Below are 21,446 nucleotides of genomic sequence, written 5' to 3'. Positions count from 1 at the left end.
CCTCTTGAGAGCCTGATTCCCGGGAAAGAGTGTTGCTACTCCCCATTTTTCACACCAAACACAGTGAAGACACGAACATTAATTAGGATTACAGAGCCAGGGAGGCTTACCGCCCTGTGACAGCTCACAAGAAAGAGAATGCCACTTCTTTTTTTGGGTGCAATTCTGAGTGTCATGTATGTATTAATTCTTGGGCTCAAGCCAAGTTACTTTGGGGCTAAAATGTAATCTGTTATTTTTAGGTCATATCGGGTAGGGGGATAGGCTATTATTTTAGGTTAGTAAGAAGGTAGGTTTGGCTAATTTTAGATGATCAGGTTTCCTATTATGCACCTTCCTTCAAAAACTAATTTTGAAATGTTATCATTTATAGTTCATGCTTATGAAGAACTTAATGTTGGAAGCATTCCTTAGTTCAAGGGGATTTCACGCCTGGATAGTTCTCAAGTTTTATTGTTTTCCAGCTTACTTGCCTGACTTAGGATCCCTACTGCTTCTTAAATTTCACAAATTAAATGAAGTAAAGAAAAAAGCATACACACCAAAAACAAACCAATACTTAACTCCCCCTTCTAACAACCCCGCTGTCCAGAGGGAGATACACTTATGTGTAAGAAATAAAGTGGCAAGTTTCCTGTTTCATGAATGCCTTGGATTCTAATTATTTCTTACAGACAGATTTAAAACAAAGACTTATGAATAATGTACAGATCATTAAGATTGTAATCTCTAAACTCTGGCATATAATATAAGCCTCTGATTCACCATATGAGTTCACACTGATTACCCAGGATGATTTCCAGATGTTTACTCTCTGCATGTAATTAAATTTTGGTAAAAATTATAACTTAGCTGCTTTAAAAAACAACAACAACAACAACAAAAAACCTCTCAACAGAAACATGAAAGAAGTTTTCACTGAGATATTTTTCCCCCACAGGAGTCACTTCTCTCATGACATAAATCTCCTTCCTCAAAAATCTCTGGCTTACTTAAACCCACTCCTGATTGTAACCAGAGAGGAGAGAGTTTCTCTAAGAAATGGTGACAGATTGATCGCCTCAAGTCCATCATTTGGGAGGAAATTGCCACAGAATTTGCAAAACAGATAGAAAACTGGTACAAATAAATTATTGAGTCTGTATTCACAGACTTAAAAGGAAATAGGAACATATTACAATGGGCAGTAAAATTAAATCTTCAGGGAGAATCAAAGTATCATGGAAAAACAGGATATGAGCATTGTCTTGTTGTGTGTTGGGAATTGAAATTATAAGTTTGAGAAAATCTGTGCAATGCATCAACTGGAACGTGACAGGATAATGTGCAACAGCTAACAAAGAGACAGATGCCCCAAGATGAAAAAGGAACAAAAGTTAGATACACAAGAAAATAGTTCAAAGGTGCATATTATGTAGAAATCACTTAAATATATCAGGAAAGAGGAGATGGTAAAATAATCAAATACAGGGAATAAAGCAGAGGGGAGACAGAGAAATGAAGGGAGAGGCAGAATAATTTGACAAGAGAGAAAAGATGGAGAAGCAGAATGAGAGCAAGCGCTAGGCACTGGTTCTGTAATGACCTGTTTCTCATGAAAAATGCATCATCCTAGAAGGGAATGATTTTTCTCCTCCCTCACACTCCTGTGATTTGTGTGTCTACAACACGCCAAACCCATGGGGATGTAGCGGATGGATTCAGAGTTCCAGAATGATCAACCAGAGACTGCCATTCCAGACACCAAATGCAGTGTAAATAATTAAATATCAATGCAAGTCAACTAACATTTATTGAGTGTGCACTCCCAGAATAAAGCCCACATCAACATTCTGACAGAAGTTTTAGGATCTTGACAGAAAAGCAAAAACCACAGTGATGGCTCTGGTTTGGGGGCGGGTGGGAACGGGACTCAAAAAGGGTTAATGTAACTCAGCCTAGAAGTTCTTGACCTTTTTTGGAATAATAGACATTGCATATTTGATGAAAGCCTCAGATTTTTACCCAGGAAAATACACATTTGTGTGTACAAACAAAATTTTGTTTATATCGAGAGGTTTAAGGATCTTCTGAAGTCTGTGTTCCCCCTAGTTGAGGATCTTAGAGTTCTGAATTTAATAGAGATACAATATGTAATATGCCACTATTTAAACTACTTGCTGATACAGTTCAGTTACAATCTTAGGAATAATTGGAACTACTGAATTTAACGAACGACTGAGGCACAGATGTTGTCACCGTGAAATCTTTATTAAAACAACTACTTCCTCAATCTTCCAGCAGAATTTGAGGTTTTGGTTTGCTTATGTAGTATGTATACCTTGCTGTGTTTTAGAAAAAAAAAAACTGATTTTTCAAATGCATACACAAAATTACAAAATAAAGACTTGGAGGCAGCAGGGTAGAAGGAAAACATGGATTAAAAACAAACAAACCATAACCAAGAGGCAGATGGCTGGCTCAGTCGGTAGAGCATGCGACTCTTGATCTTGGGATTGTGAGTTCAAGCCTCATGTTAGGTATAGAGATTACTTAAAAAATAAAATATTTTTTTAAAAAAGCTCACAATCTAGAGACAAAAATTAACAGAGCATATAGTCTCATGTACACATAGTTAAATTTTGTAACTTCCCCTGGGCCAAAGCTAAGACAAGAGTCATGCTTAATTACAAGATTTATAACAAGCCATACAATGGAAACCAATCTGGTTGTTGGATTATTGGTTAGAGCATTTTGGGCTACAAATAACAGAAAACCCAACTAAAATGGTCTGCATGAATTGGTGGTTATTTTTTCCCCTCAACAAGAAGTTCAGAGGAGGGCATTTTTCAGTCATACTATCAAAGATCTAGGCTTTTCCTGTCTTTTCCATGGTCCTTAGGGTGTTGCTTTTCTTCACTCTTGTAGTCCCATTGCTCAAATCAAATGAAGACTAGATTTTTTCATCAGGAAAACAATTTCCATCCAAGAAGCTTCTTTGTAGACTTTCTTTTATGTTTTATGGCCAGACTGGATCATGTGAATACTCCCTGCCCCCAAAGAGCCTGGAAAATTGAGCATCTACCTTTTTGACTTTTATAGGAAGGAAGGCAAATGAAGGCTTTGGGGATGGCTTTGGGTTGGTGTCCTCTACACACAAAAAGAACAGTTTTTCCTGCTGTTGAGCAGCCTCACTCCTGGGTGTTCTCAAAAGGAGGATTCTATCTATACCTCAACCGATGCCCTAAGCATAAAACCTTGCAGTAAATGCACCAACAATTTCCACCATGTTCCATGGAACTTAATGTTTCTCTTTGGAGGCTGATGGCTTAGGCTAAGGGACAAATTTAGAAAAGGCAGGTCTACAAGGAATCAAAACAAGACATCAAGTTCACAGCCCTGTTTTGACCTGGTTTAATTCAAGAGTAATATTTAGCCTATCTAGAATAATGTATGGACAGCAATGCCCTTGAACCACTCCTTTGTAAATATTATTTCTCACAACTGGCCTTTGAATAAGAATGGATCCACAGGGAGTTAAAGCCTGTAATCTCCAGCACAAACCTACCTGGAGCACAAAAGTCTGCATGGCTGATAAAGGGCAGGGACCTGCTTTAAAACACCAACTAGCAACAGAGGAGGGCTAAGTGCTCCTTATGCAAATTCAGGGGCATAACAAAGACATATGCCTGATGGATAAACAGTCATTGACTGGTGGAGCCCCAAGAAGAGGCAATCATTCTTTCTGAGATATTCCCTTAGCACTTTGTCTATCTCAGTGATAGTCTGCAACCCAGATTTATGTAGCTCTATTGCTGGTTATGAGCCTACTGATTTTGTAGCCCCAGACCATGTTATTTTTCATATAACAGACTTATGTTTTTAGAAATAGGAAAAACCATTCTTCTAGTGAACAGTGGGTGATGGTTTGCTTAGGTAATAATTGGAAGGACAGCTTTGCACAAAGAAATCAGCGACAACTTACTTCATGCTATTTTCAGTAGTAGTTTTTTTGGAGAGTGAGTGAGAGAGAGAGCACAAGCAGGGGAAGCGGCAGGCAGAGGGAGAAGCAGGCCCCGACATGGGGCTCCAGCCCAGGACCCTGGGATCATGACCTGAGCCGAAGGCAGACGCTTAACCAACTAAACCACCCAGGCGGGCCTCTATTTTCAGTAGTAATTACTTGAAATAAGCATTATTTGAATGCTTACTGTTTGAAGACTGGAAGACTAGATGCCATGGTCTAGGCACTAGAGGACCAAGGCTCACGGGAGGGGCTTGGTGGGGAGTAGAACACATCTGAGAAAGGAAACCAGAACATTTACAAACACTTTTTTGAAAAAGAGGTGAATTCTACATTGGGCAGAAAAAGGTACAGTTTGATTGCAATGCTTTTGTATCTAATCCATGTTTGATAAAAAGGATTAAGGTCTATGACTTGTTCTATAATTGGAGGCGTTAATGAATGAAAAGAATTGGTAAATGGGTTACCTGATGTGAAATCTTAAAACGTACCTGTGAAATATATTCTGCATCATTTATAATCAAGCTACATCTTTTGCATTGTCGGTTTAGAGTAGAAACATGGAACCACACGTTGCTAATTGTTTCTTGCTGCTATAGACCCTAAGGAGGCATTCCTGTCTTATTTGGGGTTTACTAACAAAAAGAAAATAACATCACACAAATTACACACTTAGTTGCAAGAATTATAGGAAAAGGAAGATGAACAAGAAATATCGGGAAAACAAAATGCTTATTTGTTGTCACAGAAAGTTAAAGAATTACGAGGTGGGATGTCAGCTGGGGAGCATGAAATTCTGGGCAAAGAAGTTCAAATTTCATATGCTAAGAAACAGAAAGTGATGGCGCTTTTTAAAAAAGTTTTCATTGTTAGGTTATAAAGTTTTTGAGAGTAATAACTGTCATTGAGGTTTACATTTATTCACTTACACACTATGGCGCTATGGGGGATTGAAAATAAATACAAAATAATCCTTGCTCCTCTACGGCTCATGGTCTACCAGACACGAAGTGATGTTTATGTAAAAAGCTGTAATAGAAGGTAGACTGTTTTAAATCCCATGGCAGAAATAGAGATCAAGTTCCAGGGGTTCTGATAGGAAGGATTATCTCCAGCTGTAAGGCATCAGGAAAGGCTTCATAGGGGAGGTGACATTTGAGCTGGACACTAAGGGATCAGCAGCACTTGACATAAGGAGATGGAAAGAACATTCTAGGGAGGAGAAACAGTGTAGCTTAAAGTGTTGGTGGCAGAAAAGAGAGGCATATGTATAGAGGATAGAAAACAATCCAGTGTTTCTGGTCCACAAGAGCTCATTTAGTGGAAAAATGAGAGATAAGGTTTGAAAACATGAGTTGAGGTCAGATTCTGGAGAGTCTGGTAGGCTTAAAGGAAGGCAGTTGAACTTTAGTTGGCAGATAATGAAGGAGCTAGGGATGTTTTTTGAGTACCCGATAGACGCTGAACATACGTTCTCCCAGTGGGAGGGGTATCAGATGATAGGAACCGCGCTATCACTCTGCGTGCCTAACAGTGTTAGCAAGGAATAAATGTACAACGATATTTGTAAACTGTCCACAGAGAAATGTACCAACAAGGAAGCCATCTAAGAAAGCTATTGAGACTGTGCGACGTCTGAGAGAGAACCAACAAGGGATGGGCCCGAGCAGGTGGGCTGGCGCTTGGTGTGCCTACCCACCCCTGCTGCGCGCGCTCCCTGCCGCACCGGCCAGGAAAGGTGAGCGGCGGGTCTCGGGCTCCCTTCTGCTAGGGGCGGAAATGCCTCCCATGGGATTTAGAAGGTGAAATGCAAGTGGAGGTCATTTTTATTTTATTTTATTTTATTTTTATTTTTTTAAAGATTTTATTTATTTATTTGACAGAGAGAGACACAGCGAGAGAGGGAACACAAGCAGGGGGAGTGGGAGAGAGAGAGAAGCAGGCTTCCCGCCGAGCAGGGAGCTGGATGCAGGGCTCGATCCCAGGACCCTGGGATCATGACCTGAGCCGAAGGCAGACGCTTAGCGACTGAGCCACCCAGACGCCCGGTCATTTTTATTTTTACAGCAGTGGCAGGTTCTGGCAGAAATGAGTTTTTAGGGCGCCTGGGTGGCTCAGTCGGTTAAACATCTGCCTTCCGCTGGGGTCATGATCCCAGGGTCCTGGGATAGACCCCAGTGTGGGGCTCTCTTCTCAGCGGGGAGCCTGCTTCTCCCTCTCCCTCTCCCTCTGCCTGCCGCTCCCCCAGCTTGTGCTCTCTCTCTGACAAGTCAATAAATAAAATCTTAAAAAAAAAAATGAGTTTTTGCTGTAGACAGACTTCCCATTCCACTGTCTAGTGACCGGCTTCAGGAATGTGGGGCAACTGTGGAATTGGCAGCAGGTCCCTGACGTCGGGGTGTTGACAGTGATTGCCTAAGCTCTGGCTCACCGCTACGGGGTTATATACCGGGTGATGGCGGCGGCATGACCTTTCCATCTAGCGGGGCCTCCTGCCGTACATCTCGGCAGCGTTGTAGGCCCCCCACCCATTCCCTGTATTAAATTCCTTTCTACTTGAAATACCTAAAATGGCTTCTGCTTCCTGCCATGGACACCAACAGGAAGGGGGGGTGGTGGCAAGGAAACTTGCAAAGCAGGGGGAAATGGTCGTTCAAGGACAACTCATTATGGGATGGAAGGAAAGAAATTCAAGCCAGAGGTCCTTTTTCGCTACAGAGGGCATCAGTGTGCCTTTCAGTCTAGTCCAGGCGTCTGCTCTCTGTCCTCTCTCATATCTATCTTAAAAACACACACTTTCCTCCTCCCCACCCCCGCCCCGCCCATTACAAAAATAATGTAGATTCATTGTAAAAAGCTTGGGAAATATGAAAACTTATACAGAAGGAAATAAAAATCACCTGTCATGATACTCGAGCTACTTCTTGAATCAACAAGGATGAGGTTCAACTGTGACAGAAAAGTCACTCCAGCAGTTGCTTAAGTAGACACACATTCTTTCTCTCTCACATAAATAAATTCATGGATAAGCCATCCAGGGATGGTATGGTGGTCCACGACCACCGGGAACCCAAGCTTCTTTTCATACGTTCCCACTTAAGTGGCCAGGCTGACTGCTCTAGCTCACTCTCTCAATCTGCATTTCAGGCAGCAGGAAGGGAGAAGGAAGATGAAGAGCCTGCTCTTTAAGGAAACCATATGTGACATTTTGCTCGTGGTCCTCTGTTCCCAGGGGTCACATCTGTTTGAAGAGGAAGGTGTGAAATGTAATCTTTATTCTGTGCAGCTGTGTACTCAGCTAAAAAGGGGGGGGGGCGCTTCCATCCTAGGAGAGGAGGCAAAAGGGATACAGAGGACAGTTAGCACTCCCAGTCACGTCACCATAACCATCCCCTCTTCCTCCTCCAAGCTTGCTGTTTTCCTTTTCTTTTCTTCTCAGGTCCCAACACCACCCCCATCCCAGGTGATAATCTTGACCCAAATGCTGATGTCATTTTTTGTCACTTTGCCTGCTTCGCCCCACTTTGCCTGGATCATTTTGCTCCGAGGGCTTCTCTTCGCATTAGCCACTTTACTTTTAAAATTCTTTCTCCACCAGCTTACCCCTGACCACCTGACTTTCCCTCTCTCACCTTATAGGACTCCCTGAAAATGTTACACCCACTGGGCCCCTCAGGCCAAATTTCGATAATGCCCTCTTGTAAAGTTACCTTGACCTGGCTTCTAGATCCTTCTCCAAGAAGGGCTCCAGACTGTATGGCTCTTCTCCTGACCCACCATTCTATTTTTCCCTCTAACAGTCCAGTAGTTCCTGAAAACAACATCTTTCCTGAAACTTCTCTGGACTAACTACAGTCCTTTTCACACTTGGCATGAAGCTCCAACCAATGCCCCTTGTGTGCCTTACCAGGGCTGCAAATCATGCTCCGTAGTATAAACTGCATCTCTTCTGATTTTCAGTCAGTATTCTTTTAGGGCTCTTTGTAGTTTGTGAGTTTTCTCCAACCATATTTTTCTTTTTCCTTTTTTTTTTTTTTTTAAAGATTTTATTTATTTGACAGAGAGAGAGACAGTGAGAGAGGGAACACAAGCAGGGGGAGTGGGAGAGGGAGAAGCAGGCTTCCCGCCGAGCAGGGAGCCCGATGCGGGGCTCGATCCCAGGACCCTGGGATCATGACCTGAGCCGAAGGCAGACGCTTAACGACTGAGCCACCCAGGCGTCCTCTTTTTCCTTTTTTTCTACTTTCACATTAAAAGCTACTCGGGGACTGAAGCCCTCTGACCACAGAAATATATGAAAACAGACACGTAATTCATGCATTCTGGTTGATGAAGTTTCTCTCTTGGCTCCCTTGAGGCTAAGCCAGCCTCAATGAATATCTTCCTGAATCTTCTAGGACTATCATGGCTCTCTACAACGCCCTGGGCTTCTCAAAGCTTCAGGCTCCGGGATGCAACCCTAGGCAGTCAACTTCAGCGCAACTCCCTAGAGGAATTCCTGGCTGTGAAAGCTCCCATTGCCTCAATCAGGTGAAGATGCTTTCCCAAGGAAGTTGAGGATTTGACTTCAATATAATTCAATATTTAATCTCTGTGAGTGCACCAGGGCAAGGGAAGGAGCGTCATCTGGGCCTTCAGCAATTGTAATAGTCTAGGTCATGTTGTTGTAAACCTGCAACTCTTAGCGGCTTCGAACCAAAAAGGTTGATTTCTTGCTCATGCTACTTACCTCTTAGGGGTTGGCAGCTGGAGTCTAACATAATAGATATCTGAAGACTCAAGCTGATGGAAAAGCTACCATCTCAAACACTGGTGGCCCCCATTCCAAAGACGAAAGAAAGCTCTGGAGACTTTTGCATCGGTAATTCGATACTCTGGTCTGGAAGAGACCCTTATCACTTCTACTCATTGGCTAGAACTAGTCACATGGTCCTATCCAACCACAAGGAGACCTGGAGGTACATTCCACCTTGCGCTTGAAAGGACAGAGGACTGGAACTATTTAGAGAACGGCATTAATAATATCTATAGAACCTAAGAAAAGTCGAGCCAGTTGTGATAATTCACGTTCATAGGCCACTATTTGGCCCAGACCAACCAACTTCAGGCAATTGCAATCCATATTTCTAAACTTCTTTGTGTTTCAATCAAAGGAAATAACTTTCATCATTTTGCTCCTAATTGCTCTGTATCCCTTTCAAACTGTTCCTACTTCAAGGTAAAATGTTTTGAGAACCGGGGTGCAGACTCCCAGGACTGTCTCAGCTTCCTTGCTAACATCCTTGGCACTTGGGCTCTCCTTGAGTGTCCTCCCCCCCCCCCCACCAACCCCAGCCTCCCAGGTCCCTCCCACCTCCCCTGTCACCCTGGGAGCTGCTTACATGCATCACTGTTTCATTGGATGGCAGCAATACACAAGGGCACCTCATTGTTGGAAAGGAACTGCCTTCTGCCTGCCAAGGACAAATGCAGACACACAAAGCAGTATCAGGCAAGACTTCACATCAAAGGGAACCCTGCCCGGGCTTGCCAAGAGCAGGGCTGCCTCTGAGGCTCTCCCTTCAGCCTTGTTAGTATTCTTAGGGCCCAAGGGGCCCATGGTGTTCCTGCCAGGCTCCCTCATTTATCCAGCACTCCTGTTCACTCTGGCACCTGAAGCTCAAGCTCTCCCTGAATCTGGCCTCGACCACTTGAACAGAGCAGACTGCCAAGTGTTTAACAACCTTGGGTGATTAGGAAGGAAAATTCATGAGAAATATTTACCCCATGAACTCCATTTGAGTAGGAGAAAGGAATACTCAACTTCTTCAGTGCACCAACACAGAAAATTAAGAAGCTCCTGCCTCAGGCCTCACAGAAAAAGGCACACCTCCTGAGGAAGAAAGGACGCTTTATGAATGGAGGTTGGGGAACATTAAAACCAAGGCCAAAATGGAGACTGGTTGTCCTAGGCATTTAGACCTGGAGAGGAGAGGTGGTGTGCTAGACTGAATATCCAGACAAACTGAGTTCTCCTTTAAAATTGACATAAGAATTCAAGTTCTGAAGTTGCTTTAAGGAAAAGACAAAGGCTTTGTTTTCAAAGAAGGATGAGGGAAAAAGTGGAAAAGGGGACAAATGGGGACAGGGAAAGGGATAAAAACTTGATTTTAGAAAACAGGTAAGGCTTTCTGTCCTGGATGCTGAAGAACTCTTTTGGAAAGATACATCAACTGTCCAAATACATTGGCAGTTTTACCTCTTGTGAGAGCTGGGAGGGGAACTTAAGGTTGGTCTTTTCCAAATGATTTTTTGAGTTAAGAAAATCTGAGGCTTAAGGAGCTCAAGAGGCTTTTTCGCAGTCACACAAGCTGGTTAGTGGCAAAGCTGCAGTCCGAGCTGCTGACTCTCGGGCACGGTAGACAGCGCCACGCTGGGCATAGCACGTGATCAGAGCACGCAGCTCTACAACTTCATCAAGCGCAGTATTTTTAACTCAGTGGCTTCAACCCTTTGACTAAGACCTTCCACTGTGGCCAACCCTACCACCCCGTTCCAACAGCTTCCCAGAACGGTAGTAATTAGAGCAAGAAAAATAATGGATAGGGCCCAGAGAAAATGTCACATTTCTGCAAGTGGGAGGAGGTGGAGATAATGCATTGACATAATTTCCAACTTTCAGAGCACTTCATGTGACCATAGGTCCCATGGAGAGAACTCAGGCATTCCATGATGGGGGGACGGGGGAGTGGAACTTACATCTTTTATTAACCTCCCATTGAAAGGAAGCATTTCCTTCATTACGAATGCAGGCAACAAACCACAACAGTATTTGTAGTACTTGGACTCCATCACTGATAGAAGTAATAAGTATTCTCCTATTAGTTGTGGTAGAGATCTTGAATTATCTTTACCCTCATTACCACTTTGCAATTACGGTAGTTAGATCTCCCACTAGTTCTTGTTATTTAGTGTTTAATAAATAAGCACATATATGACGAAGCCATAGATTTTTGTAAACATTTTGATAACAAAATTTCAATGTAATTAGATTCCTTTATAATTATGTGTTTTCTTTTATGCAGTTAAAGCTATTATTCTGAGAAGGGACCTGTAGACTTCACCGGACTGTCAAAGGGGTAATTGACACAAAGATTAGGAAGCCCTTGACATGTGAGGGGTGAACAAGTGTCAGGTTGCTGTTGGATACCCATGACTCTTGGTCCCGTGTCCCCGTTCCATCACCCTGTGGGCTCAGAGTGATAGAGATGCTCACTTGTCATTCTGGCTTGGAGAATTGCCATCGTTTCCTGCCACAGAATGTGTTTGTAATTTCAGGGCACGGCAGACTTTGAAAGCTGGTCTGACTGTATTACACAATGTGACAGGAGAGAATCCATGGTGGCATTATTATTAAAATTCAGGCTGATGGGGATTTTATGGCATTTATTTTAAGAGGGTGTGTTCACATGCCCCATGGAAGTTGATTTTTCTCAGGGAATGGTCACTCCAAGGTCTACTCACAAGAAAACTAGTTTTTTCAGAGATAGCTAAGCTGGTTTGGCATGGCCAATAAACGCTTAGAAAGAAAATGAAATTTTAAAATATCAAGGCACCATTTTCCACCTCTCAAATATGCAAAGATTTTTAAAGATGATAAGTCTTGGGATTGGTGGAGTGTAACACAATGGGTATTTTTGTAAACTTCCCACAAGACCAAGAGTTAGCATAACTTTTCTAGATGGCAGTTTGAGCCCTGTGTTTTAAGTGCTTCTCACCCAGTAATTTCACTTCTAGGAATTTATCCTACAGACAGAATTATAAAGATATTCTTACAAATAATATTTTGATGGATATCCTTCAAATAGTAAAAAATTGGAAACAACATGAATGCCAACAATACGAGGTTGGGGAAATAAATCATGCTACATCTGCTGGACAACTATGATGGAGCGAATTTAAAAAAAAAATAGCCATTCCAAGAATATTTTATGAAATGGAAAAATGTGTAAATATAACGTCAGGCTTAAAATACAAGGCATAAAACTACAGGGGTAAAATAATCCTGTTTTTTAGTTTGAAAAATATTCATCGTATCTCTTTGCAATCTTACTTACATACATCTGCATGTAGAATATGTATGTGTTTAAAAAAAACTGGCAGGAGATGTGTCAAAGGGTTAGTATTGGCAGTCTTTGGGTAGTGGTATTTTAATTATTTTTATTTACTTCTTGTTACTTTTTTGTAGAATCTAACCTTAGATAAAGCAGTAAGACATTGTTTTTAAAAAGATGAGCTGGTACCACAGGAGCTGATCTCTGTTTGCAGTGCCTTCTTGTTGCTCCAGACAAAAGTTTGTTTTGCTGGTTGCTACTGAGTGTTATTTTTCTCCTAACCTTTGCTCTCTTTCTCCACCATTGGCTTCCAGATGTCTGATTTAACCAAGTTCAGGGCACTCGACTCATGTCCTTCTCTCCCCTAGCTTGGACAGAAAATTCAGAAATGACATCAAGCCTGCCAATCTGATAGAGTCAGCACCAACGTGGGTGTCAATTAGAAACCCCTTGGCAGAATGAAAAATCGTGCGAGGGGGGAATTTGAAGCTCTGGGAAACAACGCTGAGGACTGAGCTTAAAATCAGGTGAGACTCCGGGGAGGCATCTGCCCCTTGCTCTCTTCACCTCGGGCTGCATCTGAGCCTGGCGCTTTGTGCTCGTCCAGGGCCAGGAGGGAAATGACAAAAAATTCTTGCAGAACTGCTCCGCCTTTTGCTGATATTTGGTAAAAGTGATACATTTTTCAACTTCACATGGTTATTCAGCATGTAGCATATATATAAATCAGCTGGAAAAAAAAATTTGTTTGGATAGATGAAGACATATTTTCTTTTGATTTTACCTTGAAAGTGAGAACCATGAAGGTAGTTTTCCATATGTAAATGTTTGTTTTAAGGTTCTATTTGCAGTGCCATTTAGAAATCTGAAAACACTAGAGCCTATATTCCATTCCTTCTCTCTCTTTCTTAAACTTGGACCAATTTTCTCCTGGGTGAAGTTTAAAATAATAAAAACTGAGAAACCATTTACTCAATGCCTCCTGTTGCATAGCAATCTAAACAAACAAGCCCCTTTCCTTGGTTAAGAACTTCCAATAAAACAAATCACAAAGGTTGTGTTTTAAAGAGATGATTTCCAAGCCTCCCTTTTTTTTTAAAGCTTCCTTAAAAAAAAAAAAAATAGGGGCCAAAGATTGCAGGCAAAAAACTCAATTGGCTTTTCAGTGAGTCACTTCACTTCTCATGCTACTGAAGGGATTTGAGAACATTTTTGATTGTGGTGAGGCCAGAGGGGCTGAGCTGAGTACATGAATACCAAGCCAACCAAAGCAGGAAAAACACTAAGAAATCATAATAACCCTCAAGTCTTCGGTGTCCTGTGTGTGCCAGGCTCTGGGCCATGTCAATTATCTAATCCCATAACAAACCTTCTATGTTGCGAGTCTTCCATTCGCACCCCCGGGGTCGTTCTCGACTCTTCTCCATCCTGTCCTCTGCCCGATGATCTAAATGGACTGAAGAGAAGACTCCCTTGCCCGGGGCACTGGCAGGAGAGAGGCGGGAGGAGGGAAGATGGGGTATTTATTTTCCTGGCTACCTCCCTGCTGGTTATGGCAGCTTGGCTGTGTCCCTCCACCCAGAGTCACGGCTCCTGCCAGGCGGCCCTCTGCTTTCAGCTCCCCTCCCAGCGTCCAGCAATTGCACCTCACGCTCTGCCCCTTCAGGGCTTGCGTTGGTAAAAGCTGCAGAGGATGACTCGATCCCTGATGGCAGAGGCCAGCCCTACCAAGACCTCTGGGAAGAGCCTCTCTGTCAACCCTTTTCAGTCACCCCTTTTGTGTAGGTCATTGGTTTTCTGCGTCTCTGTTTTCTCTGCCACCATCCTCGAGGAAACCGGTGAGAGTTCTGGTGAAGAGGACCACACTGGCCTCCTAACAGACTCTTACTTTCCAGCTTATTTAATATACTGTAGCAGCACGCACTTTTCCAAGGCACTGCCAAGGTACTCCATCAACCCCCGATGCCCAGAGGAAAGTGTTCAAACCTGCCATCTTTAGACTTCCCTGAGCTCTTGGCTTTGGTCAACCAGTTTGTGCTCAGTCTCTCAGAGAGATGGTGCAATGTTCTCCTTCCACATGATTGCTCACACCGTCAATGGGCCTTTGCTACCCTTCCAAAATTACACTCATCCCTCAAGATTGTCTTCCAACCCCACCTTTTCCAGTCAGCCTTCTTTCCCTGATGTTCCATTTGGAAGTGAACTCTCACAGCAATGTCTTCCTGTGTGATGTGTTGGGAATCAGTCAGCTAGCACCTTGCCACACATCTTCTGGTGTCTTGGAAGCATTAATTATATTTTAAATTCTTTGTCTTCTCAAAATCATGGGCTTTGGCACCAAGGACTTTTGGCCTTAACTGTAAGCTCTGTCAACATTGGAAACCCGTACAAGTTATTAACCTGGCAGATCTTCCTTACTCAAAAATGAAAGCGTAATAGTAATACCTGCCTTATCCTGTAGTGGGAGCATTATGTTTACATATATAAAACTCTTATTACAGAATATGGCAGAGACATATTATTTTACTTCTCTTTTTTCCTTTTTCTTCCAACTAGGGCTCAAAACTAGCTAAAATTCATTGAGTGCTTATTATGTGCCCCATATTATTCTAAGCATTGTGCACATTAATTTATATAGGCAGCAATCCTATGTCCTGTTATTCTCCCCACTTTACAGATGGAAAAACTGAGGTACGAAGAGGTTAAGAACCTTGTCTAGGGTATACCAGTACATAAGGAGGGAGCATTAATTCACAACTAGACCGTTGATTTCTTGAGGCAAAGATCTATTTCATGCCAACTTGCTTTCTGTCTTTCATGGGGCCTAGCAGGATGTTTTACATAGAATGTAGTCGTGTTCAATAAACGTTGATTTCATTCCAAGAGTAGCGTCGCAATAGGCAGGGGCTAGAAACACACTTGGTCAAAGCAGCAGCTCCTTGCACAAAGCGAGCTGTACTGTGTGCAGCTGGGAAAGGCTGGGATGCCAGGTTCTGGCAAACCGAGGAATGCGGCCGCTGCCGGGAGTCAGAGAGTGGCCAGCGAGAGGCTAGGCAAGAAAGAACCCAAGCCGGGAGGCCAGCAACAGTGCAGAGTTGCTCCACTGAAGCCCGAACTCCTCTCTCAGCAACCCTCCAGGGTCTGAGGAGACACTAAATCTCCCTCCATCCTGTGGTTACGCCACCGGACATCTTTAAAAATACTTAGCCCCAAACTGATGAGCCCTTTCCTGCTGCTTTTCTACCTGAGCCAGCAGTCTCAGAGCTTTCTGGGATTTCTGCTAAAAACACTCAGATCCCAGGAATCATTCCCCACCAACACAATTGTTGCTCACGCCAAGCATGGGACATATGGCTGAGCATCTGGGAGGGGGCAGATTAGCCCGGAGTACCGGCGAGCGGGACATGCTTTCATAAGGAGGGATGTGTCACAGTAAATCATTCTGTAAACGTTCCCTCCCTTCTGCATGCATAGCGAAACATAAAGGAAGATGAATTACCCAAAGCACCATAATGCCGTTTGAATATGCCAAAGCTTGTGCCTGAGACACTTACTGACATTTCCCTAAATATCTTTTTAATATCTTGGCCAGGTCAGGCATACCAATGGCATTACAGAGCTTGCAAATCAATGCCCCAGCTGTTTTGGTTTTTTAATAAAACTGAATGTGATCTCTTGAAAATGATTGCCTTCCTCCCCCCTAGCTTTTTACAGGGCTTTCAGAGAGCAGGACTGTGGGAGCCCTGAAGTCAGGAGTTGGCTCTGAAAGAGTAGTTGTTCCTTCGGCGGGTGGGGGGTGGGGGGCAGAAAGCAACCATTTGCTGGATTATTGGCGTCATCGTTCTTAGTCCCCTGCTCACAGATCCGATCTACAGGATTCCCAAGACCAATTTGTGGTTTGCTGCTGTTAAAAAAAAAAAAAAAAAAGAATTTACCAAGAATCTTGCTGAAAAATCTGAAGGTTTCAACTTCTTAAAAATCACATTGGTTTCTCCATCTGGGATCAGTCCAAATGATTTATTCATAATTTTATTAGAGAGATCTTTTTCCCGGGAAATTCTTTGTATCAACATAATGGAAATTGAAAAGAGCCACTCTACCAAGACTCCAACCGTATGCGTGTGACTTTTGCCCCCTGAAAAAATGGAATATGTTAAATTGTCATCACAGTCACCATTCCGGCCACTGGAGAGCCACCATCCCCAGTTACAACAGGAATTCCTCATGCAAATAGGGACGCGGTCCTGTCAAATAGGAGGAAAAATCCAATATAAGTGCCTATAAATCAGAGTTTTATAACAATATTAGTTGACTGCTACTTATGTGGGTCATAAATGTGACACCACAATAAACAGTCCAGTTTCTTTGAGGATGTGTTTGAGGACTTTCAAACTGGCTTTGAGAAGTTACAGTATCCCTCCATCAGGAAAAGTCGTGTTTGCTTTTGCAGTTTATTGCTTTTATTTTCTGTAGCTTGTACAAAATGTCTAAACTTTCTTCCATCCAATATTTTGCCTGGGCTACGTTAGTGCAAGCCTGTGTTTTCCTGGGGCTGCAGAACCACAAGCCAAATTAAGACAAATGGGGAGTTGGAGCCTCAGCTGGGCCCCCCGAGAGGCCTCCTCCCACTGCCTTTCCCCTGCGCTGACTTTTCACAGACCAGCTTCGAAGCAACTGAAATTTCCCTTTTTGATTTTTTTTTTTTCTCTGACCACAGGCAAAGTCCTGTCTCCTCAGTTCTCTGAAAGTTACCCATTCCTGAATTTTCCCCTTAACCACAGTGGAGGAAAGGGAATAGCTGAGGTTAGGAAATATGGAAAGAATGTTAACAATTTACCACTAAAATATACATTAAGAATATTTTCAGCAAGTATAATCTCCACGTTGAACTTCTAAATCTAGAAGTCTCCTATCATGTGACCTTTCCTCGCACTGATGTGTGCCCCTTTCAGCCTCAAGTCATGCCTTCCTGAATGAACGCTCTGTAGAAGGTAGGACTGATTAAAAATAGATGAAGTCAGTTTCCAACTTCTCCTCCCTATTCAGCATTTGGCTGCCCCAGTTGTAAATGTTCACGCGGTTAGGTTAAAAGAGCCGTCTTTTGCATGAACCAGCGCGTGAAGATCATCAGAGATTTTAACAGGCATAAAAACAGACGTGAAAATCCACGCACAGATAGCGCCTTCAATGGAACAGCTATTTCTGTTAATAGAAATTCAAAGTCATAAGTACTTTTGCTTCAAGACTGTCACCGAATGTCACTATCAGAAAGGAACTTAGAGGGCGCCTGGGGGGCTCAGTTGGTTAAGCGACTGCCTTCGGCTCAGGTCATGATCCTGGAGTCCCGGGATCGAGTTCCGCATCCGGCGGCTCCCTGCTCGGCAGGGAGTCTGCTTCTCCCTCTGATCCTCCCCGCTCTCATGTGCTCTCTCTCATTCTCTCTCTCTCAAATAAATAAATAAAATCTAAAAAAAAAAAAAAAAAGAAAGAAAGAAAGGGCCTTAGAGATCCTTTCATTCATTCCCTCATTTTACATAGGACACAGTTAACGATAATCGCCACTGCCCGTGTCTATGGATCATCTCATTTAATCCTAGCAACCCCAGAATATGTCATCCCCATTTTGCACACGGGAAACGAGGCAGGGAGAGGGGAAGTAACTTGCCCAGGGTGAAATGGTGGAGGGAGGATCTCAGGTTCCTAATTCAAACGTCGGGTTGGACAGCCTCCAAGGACTTGAACCCTTGTGTCCAACAACTGGCCTGGTTTTACAGGCTCCTTCTGTGTGGCCCGCCTCCCGCTCACGCTGTTCTCAGGTCAGCCCTGAGTGGCTGTCAGGATCTGAGATGAAACTGCCTCGGTCCCAAGGGCCAGAGCCGGTGCCTCCGCAGACATGCATGCTGGGCTGCATCTGTCGCTAATGGCATTTCCAGATTTCTGCCTCTTCGTGAGCCCCTCTCTTGGCAGCTTTGCATGGCTGTGAATCTAATATGGACAGTGTGCTCCTCAGCTGTGCCAGGCGGGCAAGAGAGCAGTGATGTCTGTGGCTAGGTTACCTCCGAGGGCACATGCATTGGGGAGGAGATGGCCTCCTACGGGGTTTAGGTTTCTGGGTCCATCTTTGCAGGGCTGAAGCTACCTTGGGAATGCAACGTGTAATGTGATAATGATGACCCTGGACACGCCCACCACTCATTTCTTTAGTTACTAAGCACTTCATATATTATTTCTTTGTAAGTGAATTTTCTTTAGAGGTATTTTCTCCCCTTTTTCCCCCTTTTTTCTTGGTGACATAGGATAGTAACTTGAAGGTCACTGTATTGTTCAATTCTGTTTCTCTGTTAGCTACCATAGGGCATTCAACTTTGGAAACTGACAAATGGTTATTAAATGCAAAAAAGAAAAGCCTGTAGTAAAGCCCTCTTTTCTTACTTGATGTAGTGGATTTTGGCCTTTCTTGGCTACCCACAACCATTCTATATCCCAACATCCCTGTTTTCCTTTTAGGGAATTCACTCTTCCTCACAGTGTGAGATTATAGTTGTAAGTTCAAGCACCCACTGCCCACTCTGGAAGCTGAAGGGGGAGGTCCCTATCTCTCAGGGTGATAAGGAATGTTTAATGAGTGAATTCAGATAGCAACTCAAACATGGAATAACTGCTCAGTAACGATGAGCTCCTCTACTTGGCATTCTTCTTCTTCTTCATCTTGATCTTGTTTGCCTTCTCATTTTTGTTATTATTACTAGATTACTATTCCTCTATGGCAGTCTGAACTTGGCCACTCAGACTCTTTCTTCTGGCATATTGAATGTTGTATGATTAATACAGGACAGGAGGTATGGTCACATTTTTTTTAATTGTAAAATATAACAACACTTCGGGAAGAGCACATAAAACTACACGAAAGATTTATAAAGAATTGAAGCAAGTGCTCATGTAGTATCACCTCTCACCAATTGAAATCCTTGTCCTCATTCAGGGATGACTTCATGGGTGTGTGAGATGGGCAGCCACACAGGACTCCCTGCTCGGAAGTGTCTGGGGCTTGGGTTAATGTTCTGCAGTTGCCATCTTGAAACTCTATAATCTTTCAACAAATGATTCTGCATTTTGCATGGGGCCTATAAATTGGGTAGCCAATTCTATCTTTACTTCTTGAGGTTACCATATCCCAACTTTTGCAAAGGTGATTTTCTTGCTTTTCTTTATAATTTCACCACGTACGTGAACATATAAAACTCTTTCACCCCAGTGACGTGCTCAGACACATTGTCCTGCTATAAGGCCTACCAGTTCTAGGATTCCTGTTTCAAAGCCCCCAGAGATGCCCTGTCTGTTTCCTTTCAATATTCTCCCAATACATTTTACTTTGCTTAGATTTGCCAGTGTTGATTTCTGTTGCTTGCAACCAAAGAAACACAGTTGGTACTGTTTGTTACTAAAAGACTCTTGAGGGGTGCCTGGGTGGCTCAGTCAGTCAAGCATCTGCTTTTGGCTCAGGTCATGATCTCAGGGTCCTGGGATCCAGTCCCATGTCAGACTCCCTGCTCAGCGGGGAGTCTGCTTCTCCCTTGGCCCCTCCCCCTATTCTCTCTCTCTCTCAAATAAAGAAATAAAATCTTTAGAAAAAAATGAAAGACTCTTGATTGAGAAATAGACAGTATATAATAGTTTTTCTTTGTTTTGTTCCTTCCTGCCCATACCCCAAGGTCTTATGAGTGTTCTACAGATTTGAGATTTATTTAAAAACCAGTTAACATTTAATCTGACAAATTCTTATTTTCTAGGAGAAGAAATCGAAACTTGAAATTGTGAAAGCATTTACCTATATTTAGGAAAATATCATCTTCAGAACAGGCCATGAAGCCCAAAGTACCTGCCAAGGACACTTTTTTTCTTTTCAGAAAAATTACTGGGCGCCTGGGTGGCTCAGTTGGTTAAGCGACTGCCTTCGGCTCAGGTCATGATCCTGGAGTCCCGGGATCGAGTCCCGCATCGGGCTCCCTGCTCAGCGAGGAGCCTGCTTCTCCCTCTGACCTTCCCCCCTCTCATGTGCTCTCTCTCTCAAATAAATAAATGAATCTTTAAAAAAAAAAAAAAAGAAAAAAGAAAAATTACTTTCAGGTTGTTCATGGATCACCACTTTCTTGGAGAACTCCTTCCCACAACATGTGGCTGAGATAGGACTCTAAATCCCTGATGACATGTGTATCTCCATCTCCCTACCCTCAGTGATTGGTGCAGGGATAGGCACAGGACCTAAAAAGGAACCAATAATAATCTTCTCTAGGAGTGTTCTGTTTGAACTATCAGGGAAGTTGATTTCTGGTCTTTGGAGTTCCTAGAGAGATATAGGCTTAGGACTGCCAAGGTGTGGAGACTGAGGCCAACACACAAAATGTGGTGAGAAGAAGCCATGACGCAGTAGAAACTATGAGATTTGGTAGTTGGGGATTTGGTAGTTGATTATGGCATGAAAGCAGAGGCAGAGAAATTCTGGCTACCAGACTGCTTTGAGCCTCTGGGGTTACTGTGGTGTTTAGAGGAACATTTCGGTCCTCCATGAAGCTTGGATTGATCTCTGTCAAGATGGTTTCCTCTGCTTCCTTACTTCCTGGTGTATCCTAAGATAAACTTCCAACACCTGCATCAGCCTCTAGCAACAGAACTGGCGCCTGTAATGAAACATATTTACAAACCCTGGACTGGATCATTTGACTTGAGATCCCAAAAAGAACCCTTCTGCAGACTCCCTGTGCTTGACCAACCTGTGTTCTTACTAACTCAGGAGCTTCTCTGTGCTCAATGCCTGCAGCTCAGGCTGAGGGAAAACAGCTCAAAGCCAGCAACCTTAAAATAGTAACCCAATGAAGGGGAGTGAGCAAGAACTGCCCACAACACGAGGATACTGACCTGAGGAGTCCTGAATTCTTTCTCTTCATCTCCACTCTCTCTAGTGTATTTCAGGAGATTAGAACCCTTCACCTGGGTTAAGCCTGGCCTCCCTGCTTGCAGTCTGATTCCCTTCAACTCCACAGAGCAGCCAAAGCAGAGATTACAAAATCAATGTTAAAGCAACTATCCATTGCTCTCAGAATATGGCCCTAAAGTCTTAGTACGATTTTGAAATTGCTTATGATCTTGGTCCTTGCTTACTTCTCCAGCTTTGTTCCCACTGCATTTCTCCCACCTCCACCCCAGAGCTTACACTCTCTGCTCTAGAGCCTCACCCTCTTCCCTAAACTCACTTTTTTTTTTTAATAGGCTCCACACCCGGCATGGGGCCCAATGTGGGGCTTGAATTCACGACCCTGAGATCAAGACCTGCGCTGAGATCAAGAGTCGGA

This window comes from Mirounga leonina, unplaced genomic scaffold (genome assembly GCF_011800145.1).
Source record: "Mirounga leonina isolate KUSES-001 unplaced genomic scaffold, KU_Mleo_1.0 Mir_115, whole genome shotgun sequence".
NCBI lineage: Eukaryota > Metazoa > Chordata > Mammalia > Carnivora > Phocidae > Mirounga > Mirounga leonina.
Note: the sequence above shows the minus strand (reverse complement) of the source record.